This window comes from Ambystoma mexicanum, chromosome 2q (assembly GCF_040938575.1).
Source record: "Ambystoma mexicanum isolate Mex_15411 chromosome 2q, UKY_AmexF1_1, whole genome shotgun sequence".
Taxonomy (NCBI): Eukaryota; Metazoa; Chordata; class Amphibia; order Caudata; family Ambystomatidae; genus Ambystoma; species Ambystoma mexicanum.
In genome coordinates, this window is record NC_090924.1 from 1,487,627,769 (window position 1) to 1,487,640,967 (window position 13,199).

The following is a 13,199-nucleotide window of genomic DNA, read 5'->3' on the forward strand; positions in this document are numbered from 1 at the left end:
TCCTGAGCAAGCTTCAAGAGACGGACGTTCATCTTCGCCACGAGAAATGAGTCTTCCGGGTCGAGCAAGGTGGAATACCTTGGGTACTGTATCTCGAGCGAAGGGGTGAGCCCCAAGAAGAACCTTATGGAAGCCATAGCAGACGCCCCGGCCTCGATGTCCAGAGAACTCCGCTCATTCCTGGGCCTGGCGGAGTACTACGCAAAATTTGTCACAAGGTTCCCCGAAACCACGTCTCCCATGAGGGAACTTCTGAAGAAAGGTGCAACATACTCCTGGGGCCCAGAGCAAGACGGAGCCTTTTCAAAAATCAAAAGTAGGATTATGCACGCACCATGCCTGAAACCCTTCAACCCTGAATGGGACACCTGCATCATCACGGACGCCAGCGCGTATGGACTGGGGGCTACCCTAACCCAGAAGAGGGGCGACACTGAAAACATTGTGGCATTTGCATCTAAAGCACTATCATCAGCGGAGAAGAACTACTCCACCGTAGAGAAAGAAATGCTGCCATGTGTCTGGGCCGTCGACTACTTCAGATCTTACGTTTGGGGCACAAAATTTAAATTGGTCACCGACCACAAACCCCTCATCCACATGTTAAGCCCAGGCGGCACCAAGACTGCTACCCCAAGACGGGCCAGGATCGCCGCAAAACTTCAAGAGTATACATACGAGATAGCCCACATTGCCGGCTGGAAAAATGCACAAGCGGACTGGATTTCCAGGCTCTTGAACCAAAATACCCCTGGGACCACATTCCTAGAAGACGAATGTGTCGTAGCCTCCATAGGCGACTTGAGGAATGGCGAGTACATGGACCTGAGTGAGCGCCATTGGCAGGAGGAATTCGAGCAGGATGATGCCCTATTGCGCATGGCAACCTGGGCCCGTGAAGGTTGGCCTGATGAAAAAGCGATTCCCGAAGGCCTACGTCCCTACTGGAAGGTGAATGACGAAATCACTGCCATGAACGGTCTCATTCTGAGAGGCGACCAAGTGATCCCACCCAGTGGAATTCGCAAAGTAATACTGTGCAGAGCACATTCAGGCCATCTCGGGTGCAACATGACCAGGCGCAGGATTTGCGACGCCTACTGGTGGCCAGGCATGGATCAGGACATACGACAAATGGCGCCTGTCTGTGAGACAAGCCCCCATGTTGCCCACCGAGATCCCCAAGGGAGTTTGACACAAACTAGGCTTGGACTTCATCGGCCTGCTGGATAGCATGCCTCCAGACCATAAATACGGGATAGTCACAGTCGACTATTTCTCAAAATGGGTCGAAGTCGATTTCACTTCGGACATCACCACAAACACAGTCATTGAAGCACTCACCGCCATATTCCAGCCTGAAGGCCTCCCGGAGGAAATTGTGACAGACAATGGTGTCCAGTTGGTCTCTCGAGAAATGGAGAAATTCCTCAGACTCAACAATATTCGACAGCGAAGAGCAAGTCTCTACAACCCACAGGCCAACGGCCTGGTTGAGCGGGCGCACCGCTTCATCAAAGGAGTGCTGCAACTAGCGCATGCCTCGGGCCTCAACCCATACAAGACTGTCAAGGAGGCCGTCGCGGCCCACCGCATCACCCCTAACGCAGTCACTGGCGTGTCACCATTCCATCTGCTGAGGGGGAGAAGGGCAGCATCCACACTGGTACCCCCATGGCTCCATCAAGTGAGGGCTGACGAAGACGTGGATATGGGAGATGTAGGCTTTAGCATGCAGCGGAACAAGGAAGCCATGAAGGCTCAAGGAGACACGCGGCGGGCTGCTCGACACACAGCAGTCAACAGAGGCGACTTGGTCAAAATTCGTCTTCCCCACAAAGACATGGTGACTGGTTCCAGGTACAGCAGTCCCATAGAGGTTGGTGCCAAAGGGTCAAACCACATCTGTACCAGTGACGGAAGAAAATGGAATCTAGAAAGAGTGGCAATGTACCGCAGGAAGGAATCCATGGAACAGCCACACTGGGAGACCGGAGAAGATCAAAACCAACAAGAACAATCCGAAAGCCATCGCCAGTCGGAAAGAGGTCCCTCAGAGTCAACCTGCGGCAGTGAAGTCTCCAGGAGAAACTCCCCAGCCCCACTCATGGAGTTACAGAGCAGGGCAAAGCAAGGAGAACTCGAATCACCTGCACCTCCCCAAGAGTACTCTCGCACCCCTGCCCCGCATCCAGATCAAGGCAGACCACAGAGAGCGAAAAGGAAACCCATCAAGTTTGCAGACTTTGTCATGGAGTGACCGTCCATCCTTTTCCCAGCAAAGGAAGTGTGTGGGGACATCACGTGATCGCGGGGGCGCGGTCTCGCGAGACCTCGGCCAAACGGGATCTCGTGAGCCCGCGCTCCGCGAGAAGCGTTTGGCGCCAGTAGAGAGGCTGGCAGTGACAAGACCAGTTGCACTGGCGAGCGCTGCTCCTTATGAGGAGCCTTATAACAGGAAGCCAGTTAACATGTTGAGTAACACTTCCAGGGCATAAGTCCAATGCCACAGGAGGCCTCATGGGTCCCTGGAAGTTACAGCGTGCAGTCCATGCACACCTTGCCTCCAGTGAAGTAACTGGGGAAGCCCAGCCTGAGACTGTGAGTACATGCCCTGCCACTTGCATGGTCAGTTGCAGTTAATTGTTATATCAGGCAATAAAGCCAGTTAGAACCTATCCAAGCGTCCTGTCATCCTTTGAGGCCACAACATAACTGGTGACGAGGATATCTCAAGACCCAGGGACCCACCATGCAAGGCGCCACACCGCCCCCTGCGTTCCTCCCCTCACCCGGGACCCTGGCAATTCCGAGGATGCAATGGGAGCCCCTTTTCTCCACGTATCTGGAGGCCGTAGGCGGCACGGGATATGCCCATGAAAGGAAGAAGGCGATGCTGCTGAACGCAATGGGGGTTGAGGGACAGCACATTTTTGCCAGTTTGACAGCCATACCAGTGGAGGATGACGACGACAACGTCTACAAAGAGGCAATACGTTGCATTGTAAAGCGGTTCACCAATAACGAGAACGTGGTGCTACACAGGCTAAGATTCTACACTTGCAAACAAAAAGGGAGTGAACCCGTGGATGACTACATCACCAGGATGAGGGAGCTGGCATCCTTATGCGCTTTCGGCGCCAACGCGGAACAGGTCATCTGCGACATGCTGGTCGTGCACACCAACTCTAGGAAGGTGCAGGACAAGTTCATACAAGAAAAGGAAGTGACCCTCGACAAAGCCATCCAAATTGCCAGGGCGGAAGAAGAAACCTCCAGCAGGCGCAAAGAGGTGGGAAGTCATCCACCCGTACCCGAGCTTGCAGTGCTACAATGGAGAGGGCGCAGAGAGAAGCAGCCCCGCGACACTCCCAGGGAAAAAGGTCCCAGGCAAAGGGAGGTGCCGAAATGCTACAGATGTGCCAGAACCAAGCACATGGCGAATGATCGTGACTGCCCCGCCAGGAATAAGGAGTGCTCCAAGTGCGGCCGCATCGGCCACGTGGCCCCGGCATGCACGTGGCAGGAAAGAACTATCTCCCGCATCGATGGTGACCACGCCTCAAGGACGATGACGAGCTACAGGACAGGCCAATGGTCATCATGGTAAATGCCCTTCACGCCAGGAGAGAAAAGCCCCATTGCACCATCAAAGTGGACGGCATGGAAGCACATGTCATGGCAGACTCAGGATCGGACCTCACAATCCTCCCCATCGACATGTACAAGGAGATGATGGGACAAGCAAAAGTGGAAATCATGTCGACCAGGCAGAAACCAACGTTCTTCGGCGGAGCAACCGTCAACCTACTGGGGTACATCAGAGCCCAAATTGAATTCAAAAGGAGAACCACCACCACCAAGGTGTACTTCTCACCCAAAGGTCCAGCTGTGCTCGGGTGGGACGATCAACACAGACTTAGCATCAAACTAGATCCCAGCACTCCGGAACAGGTACTTATGGTCTCCTCAGGAGCAGCGCAAGATTACAAGGAGATGTTCCCAGACCTGTTTTTCGAGAGACCGGGAAAGTGAGGAACTTTGTTCACAAGATTTGATTGAAACCCAAGTTAGACCGGTGCCTGCCACGGCGAGACCTGCGTTGGATGCCCATTCCGGAAGATGGTCGAAGAAGGGACCATTGAGACAGTGGAATCCTCAGAGTGGCTGAGCCCGTCAGTTTTAGTCAAGAAGAAATCCAGCAACAACCTCAGAATATGCATCGACCGGAGAAGCCTGAATCTAGAGGTCGTCACCGACAGCTTCCCGCTCCCTAGTATCAGCGAAATTGTCCTAATGGTGAAAGAAGCAGCAATCTTCTCGAAGTAAGACATGTGAGACGCCTATCACCAAATTCCATTACACAAGTCTTCACGCCCCCTTACGGCGTTCATCACTCCTTTCGGCACTTTTCAATACACCCGCATGCCGTTTGGGCTGTCCTCAGCAGCGTCCGCATTTCAGAGAATGATGAATTCCCTACTTAAAGGACTCACAAACGTGTCATTCTTTCAGGACAACATCCTTGTTTATGCCAAGGACAATGAGACCCATGACTGAGCACTCAGGGCTGTCCTGAGCAAGCTTCAAGAGACGGGCGTTCATCTTCGCCACGAGAAATGAGTCTTCCGGGTCGAGCAAGGTGGAATACCTTGTGTACTGTATCTCGAGCGAAGGGGTGAGCCCCAAGAAGAACCTTATGGAAGCCATAGCAGACGCCCCGGCCCCGATGTCCAGAGAAGAACTCCGCTCATTCCTGGGCCTGGCGGAGTACTACGCAAAATTTGTCACAAGGTTCTCCGAAACCACGTCTCCCATGAGGGAACCTTCAACCCTGAATGGGACACCTGCATCATCACGGACGCCAGCGCGTATGGACTGGGGGCTACCCTAACCCAGAAGAGGGGCGACACTGAAAACATTGTGGCATTTGCATCTAAAGCACTATCATCAGCGGAGAAGAACTACTCCAGCGTAGAGAAAGAAATGCTGCCATGTGTCTGGGCCGTCGACTACTTCAGATCTTACGTTTGGGGCACAAAATTTAAATTGGTCACCGACCACAAACCCCTCATCCACATGTTAAGCCCAGGCGGCACCAAGACTGCTACCCCAAGACGGGCCAGGATCGCCGCAAAACTTCAAGAGTATACATACGAGATAGCCCACATTGCCGGCTGGAAAAATGCACAAGCGGACTGCATTTCCAGGCTCTTGAACCAAAATACCCCTGGGACCACATTCCTAGAAGACGAATGTGTCGTAGCCTCCATAGGCGACTTGAGGAATGGCGAGTACATGGACCTGAGTGAGCGCCATTGGCAGGAGGAATTCGAGCAGGATGATGCCCTATTGCGCATGGCAACCTGGGCCCGTGAAGGTTGGCCTGATGAAAAAGCGATTCTCGAAGGCCTACGTCCCTACTGGAAGGTGAATGACGAAATCACTGCCATGAACGGTCTCATTCTGAGAGGCGACCAAGTGATCCCACCCAGTGGAATTCGCAAAGTAATACTGTGCAGAGCGCATTCAGGCCATCTCGGGTGCAACATGACCAGGCGCAGGATTTGCGACGCCTACTGGTGGCCAGGCATGGATCAGGACATACGACAAATGGCGCCTGTCTGTGAGACAAGCCCCCATGTTGCCCACCGAGATCCCCAAGGGAGTTTGACACAAACTAGGCTTGGACTTCATCGGCCTGCTAGATAGCATGCCTCCAGACCATAAATACGGGATAGTCACAGTCGACTATTTCTCAAAATGGGTCGAAGTCGATTTCACTTCGGACATCACCACAAACACAGTAATTGAAGCACTCACCGCCATATTCCAGCGTGAAGGCCTCCCGGAGGAAATTGTGACAGACAATGGTGTCCAGTTGGTCTCTCGAGAAATGGAGAAATTCCTCAGACTCAACAATATTCGACAGTGAAGAGCAAGTCTCTACAACCCACAGGCCAATGGCCTGGTTGAGCGGGCGCACCGCTTCATCAAAGGAGCGCTGCAACTAGCGCATGCCTCGGGCCTCAACCCATACAAGACTGTCAAGGAGGCCGTCGCGGCCCACCGCATCACCCCTAACGCAGTCACTGGCGTGTCACCATTCCATCTGCTGAGGGGGAGAAGGGCAGCATCCACACTGGTACCCCCATGGCTCCATCAAGTGAGGGCTGACGAAGACGTGGATATGGGAGATGTAGTCTTTAGCATGCAGCGGAACAAGGAAGCCATGAAGGCTCAAGGAGAAACGCGGCGGGCTGCTCGACACACAGCAGTCAACAGAGGCGACTTGGTCAAAATTCGTCTTCCCCACAAAGACATGGGGCCTCATTACGACCCTGGCGGTAAGGGGTTTACGCCAGCGTTAGCTGCGCCGACCCCTTACCGCCAATTACGAGGTCCCCTAGCGCCATGGTGCTTTTAACACCTGCTTTTAGCAGGTGTTAAAATCCATGGCGCTAAGGGACCATGGAGTTAATTACGCCACCGTAATTTACGGTGGCGTAATTAACGCCTTCCCCACTCCCATTATGCCCTATGGGGCAAAAATGGGAATGGGGAAGGGTAAATGGGGATTGGGGACTTACCCCCCGCCAAGGTCGGAATGGGGCGGTAAGTCCGCCAACCACCATGGCGGTAAACTTACCGCCTGGGTCGTAATGAGGCCCATGGTGACTGGTTCCAGGTACAGCAGTCCCATAGAGGTTGTTGCCAAAGGGTCAAACCACATCTGTACCAGTGACGGAAGAAAATGGAATCTAGAAAGAGTGGCAATGTACCGCAGGAAGGAATCCATGGAACAGCCACACTGGGAGACCGGAGAAGATCAAAACCAACAAGAACAATCCGAAAGCCATCGCCAGTCGGAAAGAGGTCCCTCAGAGTCAACCTGCGGCAGTGAAGTCTCCAGGAGAAACTCTCCAGCCCCACTCATGGAGTTACAGAGCAGGGCAAAGCAAGGAGAACTTGAATCACCTGCACCTCCCCAAGAGTACTCTTGCACCCCTGCCCCGCATCCAGATCAAGGCAGACCACAGAGAGAGAAAAGGAAACCCATCAAGTTTGCAGACTTTGTCATGGAGTGACCGTCCATCCTTTTCCCAGCAAAGGAGGTGTGTGGGGACATCACGTGATCGCGGGGGCGCGGTCTCGCGAGATCTCGGCCAAACGGGATCTCGCGAGCCCGCGCTCCGCGAGAAGCGTTTGGCGCCAGTAGAGAGGCTGGCAGTGACAAGACCAGTCGCACTGGCGAGCGCTGCTCCTTATGAGGAGCCTTATAACAGGGAGCCAGTTAACATGTTGAGTACCACTTCCAGGGCATAAGTCCAATGCCACAGGAGGCCTCACGGGGGCCCTGGAAGTTACAGTGTGCAGTCCCTGCACACCTCGCCTCCAGTGAAGTAACTGGGGAAGCTCAGCCTGAGACTGTGAGTACATGCCCTGCCCCTTGCATGGTCAGTTGCAGTTAATTGTTATATCAGGCAATAAAGCCAGTTAGAACCTATCCAAGCGTCCTGTCATCCTTTGAGGCCACAACAGTTACATTCGATAAAGTTAGGGTATACAGGGTTCATTGATTAAAATCAAGGTTTTGGGTTCAGAATGTATTACATTAAGGGCAGATTTTCAGAATTAATTTGTTATGAGAAAGAAATGGTTCTCCTTAGGTTTGGAATACTTGTTTTTCTTTTCAGTAGTGCAAATAAAACATTCATTGTGTGGGATCTGATATATGTATTCTGATAAAGGTTTGTAATAAAACAGGAGTCTAATAACAAAAATAGTAATCATTTTTAAAAAAGCATTCCAGTATTAGTGTCTCTTCTCTGAATATGCCCTTCCTTTACAGATTTTTGGGTTTACTTAAAGAGTAGGTCCTCACTGCGAATGCTTTGTGGTAGCCCCTTTTTGCGCATGCTCTGAGGATCAGTGTCTCGTGTCTGTTTATCGGCTCTGCCTCTCGTCTCCTCTGCAGTGTTGCCAGGTCCGCTTATTATAAGCGACTTTGGGCTTGTTGTTGCCCAAAGTCGCTTATAATATTTGGAGCTCGCTTGTCACGGTTTTTGTCCGCTTGTTGGACATTCTGTGCGCATGTAATTGGGCTTGTTTATATTGTAGTTAAGCCCATTACACGTCGCACAGAGCGTCCTGCACTGGGCTGCTGGCAGCACTTGATGGCAATTGCTGCTTTGTCTTGCTCTCGGGTGCGCCCTGTATTTTGCATATGCATAGGTGTTTGGCACTGATGGGATCGTTACTTGCCCACCAGGTGGCCCATCAATGCCAAATGCCTAAGCATATGCAAAAAGAAAGAGCACTTTAAAAGTTTTGTCATGCAGACAGCATACATGCCAACATTCTGTGACCAAAAATCTGTAGAAATCTTAAAGTTTCAAAAACAGTCAGGCGAGGAGGTAATGATAGGAATAGGGCGCGTAAGCAGCCCATTGTCATTGAATGAGCCCACCGCCGCAGGTGCATTCAATGACAATGAGGCACCTGCCACGCCTTCTGCCATCACGCCAGCTCGGGGGAGCCCTTGAAAGACTCACCAGAGTTGACGTGGTGGGGGTTAATGGCGCCTTTTGTGAAAGGCACTCGCGGCGGAGGGGCGCCCTTAGCCCACCGCCATGGGCGCCTTTTACATCAAAGGCCTGCATGCTGCGCCTTCTCCCGCTACACCAGCTCGGGGATGTCCTTGAAAGACTCCCCCGAGCTGGCGTGGTGGGGGGCTAATGGCGCCTTTGGCCAAAAGGCACCCGCGGTGGAGGGGCGCTTTTAGCCCACCGCCGTGGGTGCCTTTGACATTAAAATCCTGCATGCTGCGCCTTCTCCCGCTATGCCAGCTCGGGGAAGTCCTTGAAAGACTCCCCCGAGTTGGCGTGGTGGGGGGCTAATGGCGCCTTTTGCCAAAGGCACCCGCGGCAGAGGGGCGCTTTTAGCCCACCGCCGTGGGTGCCTTTGACATTAACAGCCTGCATGCCACGCCGTCTCCCGCTACACCAGCTCGGGGAAGTCCTTGAAAGACTCCCCCAAGCTGGCGTGGTGGGGGACTAATGGCGCCTTTTGCCAAAGGCACCCGCGGCAGAGGGGCGCTTTAGCCCACCGCCGTGGGAGCCTTTGACATTAAAAGCCTGCATGCCGGGCATTCTCCCGGTACGCCAGCTCGGGTAAGCCCTTGAAAGACTCCCCCGAGCTGGCGTGGGCAAAAAAAAAAAAAAATGTAAACAAAAAAAAGTGTTTTTTTTTTCACAAAAAAAATCGGTATTTGGTGTCAAAAAATCGATAGGCGGTTGGACTGCTTAAAAAGCGGTATCCTACCGCCTAAATCGGTAGAGTTGGCAAGTATGAGACATACACACTGACATGTAAAGAAGGGGATTGTTTTAGTTTATATACAATATTATCTTGGTGATAACCCTAGTGCTGACGCATTATCCACTAAAATCCTTTATTTATTTATTTTTTGAAAACTTTTTTTGCAAGACTGGGTTAGAGGATTATCGGAATCTATCTACACAACATTTTCTCAGAGAGATGTATTTAGGAAGGCCATGTTTCTTTTCAGCGTCCAATTGGCCATGTTACAATATTATATAGCGCCTTGGATTAAGGCTCTATATGAAACAATAAATACAAATACAATGTATTTCAGGGCCGTATTGTTTTGCAATCTGGGACTTCTAGTCACCATGCAATAAAATATTGTTGTTCTAACACACGATGTAGTGTTCTGTCTATGTATGTTTTTCTTGCATAGCTCTCAACCAATTGTCTTGCAAAGGCGGGTGAAATCACCCGATTTTGTTTCTGGCGGGTGAGACGCCCATTGGAATGAATGGGCGTCCAGGAGGCCTGGCGGGTGAGTCAGCCCTTTGCAAGGCGGGTGACACCCGCCAAAAGCGGGTGAGTTGAGAGCTATGTTCTTGATGTGTTATGTTTCTTACTTTTGAGACCTTTCCACAACTTTTTAGGTGCACGCTTGTTTTTTCAGCTTATTTGGATGGCAGTCAGCTTGTTTTGGGCTTGTTTTGGAAGGGCATTCAGCTTATTTTTTCCTTCCGACCCGGCAACACTGCTCCTCCGATGCAGACCCTCAGCACCTCAGCCTTCCTCAGTCCCTGTTCTGAGAGGTGCACGTGTTCCTCTTTGTGCTGTAAATCTACGTTGGGAGCAAGTCCTCATTGCGCATGCTCTGAGGAAAATATCTCAGTACTGCGCATGTCTGTTTATCTCCTCTGCATCTCGGCTCCTCCGATGAGGACCCTCAGCAGCTTGGCCCCCCTCAGTCCCTCTGAGACTCTGGTGAAGGATGGGATTCTCTTGATGTGAGACTTTTTTGGGAGTAGATTCTCACTGCGCATGCTCCTTCCAAAATCCCCTCTGTGCGCATGCTCTTAGGACGTGCACCCAGCACTGCGCATGTCTGTTTATCAGCTCTGCTTCCGGCTGCAGTGTCTCAGCTTTGCGCATGCTCTGTTTATCGCCTCAGCCCCTCTCCCCTCCTCAGCCCCTCTCCCAGGCTGGTGTACGATCCCGTGACCTCCTCGCTTCCCCTTCCTCATTTATATCCAAAATGATATATGTCCGATATGGAAACCGCCCCACAGACCATGAATCAGTAATTACGGCATCATTTACTGTAGATGAGGGACAGGTGGCCCTGTCCCTGCTTCTCCTTCACAGCCTTCCCTTAAGCCTTTCTCCTGTGGGTGTGATGGGGGTGTGATATGGGGGTGGGGGTGAGATCAGCAGCGCATTCTGTAGACCTTTCCATTATATATTGCCTCTGGGTGTCATGTACTGCAGGTGAGGGACAGGTGGCCCTGCCTCTGCTTCTCCTTGATAACTTTCCATTAACCCTTTATCCTGTGCATGGGATGGAGGTTGGGGGGGTTATGATGGTTGGGCTGGGGGTGAGATGAGCAGTTCTTTCTTTGTACATTTACATTATATATTATTTACGTCATTTAAATGCTTGGAGTATGTAATTTAGATCATTTTTATTGTAGATTAATTAATCATGTGATGTCTGTTTTCCCCAGACCGGAGCACTTAATTGGCGCGTCCTCGTGTTCAGCAAAAGGCCGGAGCACAGACTTCAAACGGTAAATAGCTGCTGTGATATGTGTCTGCCTCTCTGTGCACGCTGTTCTTTGCTTGATCATGATCATGATTTTGATAGTTTATTTATAACGCGCTTAATACCCAGAGGTTTCTAAGCATTGAACCGGGGATCGAACCTGTGTTGCTCAGCATCGTCTTGATTCCAAGGCGAGCGCGTTGCCCCTAAGCTATCCTCCCAAGACTTCTGTCTCCTGACCTGCGTCCCCCTGCCCTCCTGTCCCCTCTTCCCTTTATCTACTCCTTTTCCTCCCCTCGTGCACAGGGTTGAACTAGGAACCAAAAGTGGCCCTGAAAAAGTTTTAAAAGTGACTTCATGTTGCGAGGAAAAAAAAAAGGATAACAAGCATTCCCACCACCTCAACAGAGAGCTCGGATGAAGGTAAAAGTTTGCATTTGCGTCATGGGTGGAACATACCCCCTGCCAAGGTGGCTGGGGGGGCGGGAGTGAGGAGTACATTTGGGCTTGTGCACCAGAAGGTGAAATGGAAATGGAAAACCCCCCTTTCCTGTGTGCAGCGGAGCACTTATGACTTCATTTGAGCGCCACTTCTACACCAGCTGCGGCTGCCCCCTGCTGGTGTAGCCGCAGCACTCTAATGAAGCTCCAGCACGGGAACAAGATGCTTTTTACTAAATTGGACCGCCACTGCTATACCAGCAGGAGGCAGCCTTTGAAGGCTGCCTCCTGCTGGTATAGCAGTGGCGTTCTATTGAAAGCTCTGTAAAAAACCAAGACCTTTCCCTTCTCCTCCGCCTTCCCTCTCTCCCTCCTATGCTAACCATCCCAACAGCCGCTGAGATTGGCTGTCTGGCCCCTCAAGAGCCCATTAGGGTCCTGGCCATCAGCCCAATCACTACCAGCTTTGGCCCCCCCTGCACTGCCCTCTGGGCCCACACCTCCCGGTTGGGTGGTCTATCTCAGCCCTGCACTTACTTGTGGGCGTAGACCTCCCGCTTTGGCTCTGGTGTCTCTGCCCATGCACTTAGCTGTTGCATTCCTTCAACAGGCAACTCTGGCACTCCCCCTCAGGATCCTCCTTGGATTCCCCTTAGCACTTGCACCCCAGGCCCCACCCCTTCCTTTTTGTTTTCCATGGCCTAGAGGGACTGCTGTCTGTTTGCTTTTTTATTTATTGATTGTCATTTCCATTGTTTATTTGTTCCCCTTCTCCCTTCCCTTTTGCCTTTTGGCGCTTCGCAAAATATTCTTGTTATATAATCGCCTTATAAATAACGATAAAATAAAATGGAAAAGCGCAGTGCACGCGCCAGCACGAGAGCATGGCGCTTTTTCATTTTAATAGGGTGCCTTCAGCATGCCAGCTCCGGTGAGCCCTTGAAAGACTCCCCCAAGCTGGCGTGGCTGGGGAGGCCACCTGGATTGTCCATGCCTAAACCCCGACTCTGATTTTATAGGACGTTTATCCATAATCAGTGGCTAAAAAGTCATGTTTTAAACATTTTCAGCTGTATTTAGGGGCCCTGTGAAGATACATTTGTCTTTACATCCAATCAAAAGAAATGTTAATGTTAAAGGTATTTATACCGCGCACCGTCACCAATGGAATCGGTCCCCAGGCGAAATGTGGAGATCTAAGAATCTCTGCCCTCCCCACCGCACCCCTTTAGCACCTGTCACACCCCATAGCTTAATAAGGTGACTGGGCCGCAGTCAAAACCACTTCACTGGAAGTCCCCTGCCCCCCTCCTCATCCATGCTGTGCACAGAATAATGCAAAAACAAGGGGGTTCCTGGGAGTCCCGGTTTGGAGAGTCTTACCCAGATCCTTTAGCTCACTATCTCTTTCCCTCAGGAGAACTATCCACCAGTCTTTGTCCTGCCCTGGGGCTGTCCAGCACCGAAATGCTAGGCAAAGTTAAAGTAACTTGTGGTTTCACCCTAAGGGGGTCATTACAAGTTTGGCGGTAAGGGATTCCGGGCACCGGTAAGGAGACCGGTGCCGGTAATCCCTTACCGCCCAATTCGGAGGTCCCTTAGCGGGAACCGTAAAGGATGTGTGTTCTGACCACACGTCCTTTACGGGTCCCGCTAAGGGTCCAGGGTGCTA

The 13,199-nt window shown here is 51.7% G+C and overlaps 1 pseudogene; it reads left to right on the forward strand.

Annotated features, from left to right (window-relative positions):
* The first annotated feature begins 10,493 nt into the window (after positions 1-10,493).
* Positions 10,494-13,199, forward strand: part of LOC138570312 (zinc finger protein 432-like) — a 35,887-nt pseudogene continuing 33,181 nt past the window's right edge.